Genomic DNA, 5,697 nt, shown 5'->3' on the forward strand with positions numbered 1-5,697 from the left:
CCAATTGGCCCTCTCTCAGTTCGTGGACTGCACGCAGTTGGTCACAGTCCATCCTTTTCCTCCCACACAAATTAGCTCTCAGCAAGTCATCGTGTGTGCACAGCATATGGAAAGAGAGAAATGATAGATTGTTCAGAACCTTCACTAAGAAAATCAAAATGAAGCATTCATCTTGCATACTCAAGGACAGCAGGGTTGCCCGAGATATTGCAGCCATGTCATGTGTGGGCTACCGAGCAACTTCATTCTCTCTAGCTCTCACCATTAACAACCTCTCTCCCACCCTCCGACTATAGAAAGGCTGCAATATCACGTCCCCTTCTGTCGAACCCCCTCCTTCAACTAAACTCCTTTGGTTTAAACACCACACCCTACAAGTTCATCTTCGTCCTATGGCTTGCCTGTTTGGATAAACTGCTCACTCTTGACAAAAGTCAGTTGAACTTCTTGATGATGCCCAATGTTTGTTCCCTATGTCTCTCACATTCGGAGTCCACCTCCCTCATTTTCTTACCATATTTGGTCACATTTCCAAAATTTACGCAAATTCCACATTTCTCCACCCAATTGGCCCTCTCTCAGTTCGTGGACTGCGAGCAGTTGGTCACAGTCCATCCTTTTCCTCCCACACAAATTAGCTCTCTCAGCAAGTCATCATGTGTACACAGCATATGGAAAGAGAGAAATGATAGATTGTTCAGAACCGTCACTAAGAAAATCAAAATGAAGCTTTCATCTTGCACACTCAAAGTACAGCAGGGTTGCCCGAGATACCAAGCAACTTCATTAGGCCACCAAGGAAGCCTTCTGACCAAATACACATGCAACAACAATAGCAGGGGATCTACCTTCTACACTTGGGCTTCTTCAGTTTCCCCACTAACTGAATGGTTGTCGTACTGCTACTCAGCTTGTTTTAGGCTAATGGGTAATTTCTCTTGTATGAGTTGCCGGGCTGAATTTCCTGCACAACTGTCTTTGTTTGTATAGCTTCTTTTCTATCTATAAGACATACTAACATTACCAAAAAATCAAAAATAAAATCTTCATGTATGATTAATCACACCTAACAAGCTGAAAAGTTAACAAAGGTGAATCTCCGAACGGAAATGTTGAAGTTTATGAGAAACAAGGTGGGTTCCTAAGAAGCACATAAACGGATACAGATACAACACAGACATTGTGACATGGTAAATCTTAAAAAATTAGGACACAGACACCGCGAATAATAAACATATGATTTATATATATAATGTTATACTTTAAGAAATTAACAATAATATTATTTTTTATCAACCTAATAATAAATAAAAAAAATATTGTGTTTTGCTAGGAAAAGAAAGAATGATAGAAAGAGGGTTCAGACAGAGAAAAAAACAAAGATACAAAGAGGATTAGGGTTTTGTTAGAAAAAAAAAAAATTAGGGCTTAATTAAAAATAAAGGTAAGTATCCATAAACTAGAAAGAAAGTTTGTTAATGAAAACAAGAGAGAAAAGGAAAAGGAGACACAAAAAAAATTGTTGTGAAAGGAAAAAAATTAGTATTTAAGGTTTGTGAAGAAGAAGAAAGAAAGAAAGAAAGAAAAGAGAAGTGGAGGATGAAGGAGACGAGGAGAGAAAAAAAGATCAACTGCTAGCAAAGCTTGGTCGGTGGGAGAACAAGAGAGTCAAAGATAATTGTGCAAGAGTTTGAACCTTTGAACTAAAATGTAAGAATAAATCTTCCTGTTTAAATATAAATTTATTTATTTATTTATTTATTTTTCTTAAGCAGATGTGTTATATATAAAGATTGGAAGATTACCAAGCAGTCCAAAAAGTGATGGCATACCCACACATTACAGATTAAACAAAAAAGATGGAGTAGTACCACTTCCAGTACATAGAAAAAACAAAAATCATCCAAAGGAAAGGGAGCTCAAACATTGGATAGAGCAGTCTGAAAAAGTCATTAAACAACAACTTTTAAGTAATTATGTAATGACCAAGTTATTAAACACCACCTCATATTTACACTTCAACTCAGTATATTTTTTAAAACTTTCTTTAAAATCTCCAAGAATGTCTTATCTGTTCCGTGTCCATACCATGTCTGAATGTTCAAAAAAAAAAAAAAAATTCCCAAGAATGGGACACGCATGTCAGTCGGACATGTACCCATGGCGTGTCGAACACGTGTCCATGGCATGTCCATACCGTGTCCGCACCATGTCCGAATATTCAAAAAAATAAAAATAGAAAAACCCAAACACGTTTTTGGGAGTGTTTGAAACGTGTCGGGGCATGTGAGTGTCCAACACAAATTCTTTGCCCTATTAGGCGTGTCTGTGCTTCCTAGTTCAAGATTGGAAAGCTAATAGACTATTGAAATGAGCAAGCGGAGACTCTATTAGGATAATCTCAATTGAGAAAGCCTAGAAGGTCCATTGACTGTTAAGCGTGCCGTAGAGTTAAAAGTTTTAACATTTTATTTTAATAAAATATAATAAGGTAGATGACACTGACCTCCGCTGACTGACTTCCCCCTTGTTTGCCAAATTACACTTACCTCCCTTGAGATTTGTATATAAATAACACAAAACTCCCCTTCGTTTACCGTCATAGTTAATGACCAAAAATGTTGATGTTAGCAATTTTGTAATTTTCAAATTTTAATTCTACATTTGTAAGACATGTTTATTGCAATAAAATACAAAATATTATATATATGTAAAAGGATAGAAAATTTAATTACAAACCCGACAAATCTGACATGGGAGGTCAGTGTAATTTGATAAACAAAAGGAACGGTCAGTGTATATTGCCGAAACCTTAGGGAGGTAATTGATCCAATATCATATAGACCTTATTTTTTTTATCTATAAGAAGATATATATATATATATATATATATATATATATACACACATTAGAATTCAAACTTTTTAAGTGATTATTTTAAATGTAAATTCCTTATAAAAAAATAAAAAAAAATAAAAAAAAAAACCTTACACTTCAATGACTCGAGACAGTTGGGTTTTGTTTTTGGGTTGTTTGGAGTCCATTACCTAATGCCTTAGTCTTCTGCAGACTTGATAAGAGGCTCGGAGAGGTTGTACAGTAGGTTCTCGCCTGTGACTTTTGTAATGTGGCACCATTATGTGTGGTGGTGTCTTTGGAGGGACAGAATAGAAGATCCTTCGATAGCAAGGAGTCCTCTATTGCAACTATTGGGGCACTAAAATTAGTTCTCTTTTATGTTTTGGATATATGGAAAAAATTGTAAATTAGTGGGGGATTTTTGTTGGATGTTTGTGAGAGTTTTGGGACCCTATTTTGTCAATGTCTAATTTTAGCACAATGACCCAATGAGTTTTTTTTTTTTTTTTTATAGTTGGTATTCACACACACATACCTCCATTGAGACTTGAACCCTTAACTTTCCTTTGGAAAGTAGGGGTTGGTACCGCTAGGCCATCTGTTGGTTCAATGAGTTTCTTTTTTGAGCGCTTTCTGAAGAAAAAAAAAAAATAGAACATAATTTATCTAAAATTAAAATAATCTAGATTTTTTTTAACATTTACTCTCTTTGGCCCAAATTAAATGTTGCATTTGGTATTTGTGACTAAATTTTTTTTAGACACAAATACCAAATGCGACATTTAATTTGGGATGAAGAGAGTATTAGTTTAGATTATTTTAATATTTTATGCATTTAATTTACATGAAAACACAGTATTTTAAATCATTTCAAAAAATAAAAAATTAAGGAAACTTTTTCTAAAATAAAGGGAGTACATTGACAGAATTAATTATTATTATTTTTTATATGCAAAATTTGTTCCTAAATTGGAACCAAAAAAACTCACAAACTAACAAGAAACTGTGAACAAATAATACATTCAAAATTACACAAAACATAGATATTCAGCTCATTCCAAAAAGAAATTACATAAATAAAAATAAATATATTATATATTCAAGTGTTTCAAGTACCCGACAACTCCCGATCAGTGCATGGTGAGATCAAATTTACGGAGAAGGGTGTCGATATTGGCGAGAATTGCTAAGCTGTTGCTCATGTACTCCTTGGACTTTTGCACCTTACTCCTCACCTCATCAAGGACCGTCGACCCATCTCCTCCAACCCATCCAGGCAAGTCTCCTCATCAGTCATCGCCGCACTAATCCACTTCTACATGTCGTTGATCTTCGCCTCCGTCAATCCCACACCCATCGACGCCGCCGATCTTTTGAGTTGACTCAGCGAGTCACCGAACAGATCCACACAGTCACGCAACGCTGACTCAGTCCCAGGATCGTTCTATTTGGGGATTAGGGTTTTGGACAGGTGGGTGAGTTCGTTGACGGTGATATATCTTTTCCAAATTGGAATCAAAGTATTCAAAAAATAATTTCCCAAAAACTTGAATTTTTAAAAAATTGAAAAAATTTCTCTAGAAAAATTAATTTTAAATAATGCTTCTTCTTTACTTCTTTACTTTTCATCTTTTCTGTCTTTCCTTTCTCGTCAATTTTCCACCCCTATTTATGTCGGTTGCATTTTTCTTATTTTTTAGATTATATTTTCCTTAATAAATATATTAAGACTAATATTAAAAAAATTAAATTACAATTAATTTATAAGTTTAAAATTTAATTGCAAGTTCTATTTTGGTTCCCCAAATCAAAATTCCGTGCTCCCCCACAACTTCAACTAACTAATTAATGAATATGGGTCAAGTAAAATATTTTTGAAATATGTATACGATGCATATCATACCATACACATGCAAAAAATACCTCTCAAGTTTTAATTTGGTGCAATTAAATCTCCTAACATATTTAAAATCTAAACTGACCAAATTACCCTTATTGAATAATTTTATAAAATATATAAAAATAGATTTTTTTTGTAAAAGGACCAAAAAGGACATTTCTTTATTATTATTATTTTTTAATGATTCTATCATTTCTCTCTCTATAATTCATCTTTAACAACTACTACATCTTCTCTCTCCTTTATCCGAAAAATAATCCTTCCTCCATGTATCTGTCAAGTCTCAATAAAAGCCACTGCTCTGCAAATGAATCTCACCCAAATAATACCCATAATGCCTCATTTATTTGGCTCTCCATGGTCATTAACAAAAGGCTAGCATAATCCAAATGCTTTTGATAATTTTAGTTTCAGTTTGCCATCTTGGTGTCCAATGCAATGAGAAAAAAAAAAAAATTATCCTTTTCTAGAAACGGATCCTCCCGCTGCTGAGATCAAACTAGGAACCCGAAGGAATGCTCCGGGCTAGATTACTGAGACACTCCTATCACAAAATCTACGTCTTCATCCATCTCATATCGTACCATCCTTGGCTTAAAAGTAAGTGTTAAGTTACCAATTGGATGAAACTTTCTCAATCGGGCTAGCCCCGAATAAGCAAGCGACCTCAACAGATATCTGCTTTCCCTTCCCCTAGAGGCCAAGTCAATCTATTAGTAAGGGGGTTCGGAAGGGGTAAGCCCTCTCTCAAATTGGGAAGCCCTCTCTCAAATTGGGAAGCCCTCTCTGTGATCCACTATAAAAAAATTCTCTGAAAAAATCATCTCCAAATCAGTTACTAGGGTTGAGAAATATGGCTAAGAAAAGGGTAGAAGCAGAGGTTTCCATCTCCTTTCACCGATTTCCATCGGCCATCAAAAAAACTCCCAACAAGTTAT

The sequence above is a fragment of the Cornus florida genome, unplaced genomic scaffold (genome assembly GCF_030987335.1).
Source record: "Cornus florida cultivar Cherokee Brave unplaced genomic scaffold, ASM3098733v1 CherokeeBrave_3.0.0_Hap2_Chr11, whole genome shotgun sequence".
Classification (NCBI taxonomy): Eukaryota; Viridiplantae; Streptophyta; class Magnoliopsida; order Cornales; family Cornaceae; genus Cornus; species Cornus florida.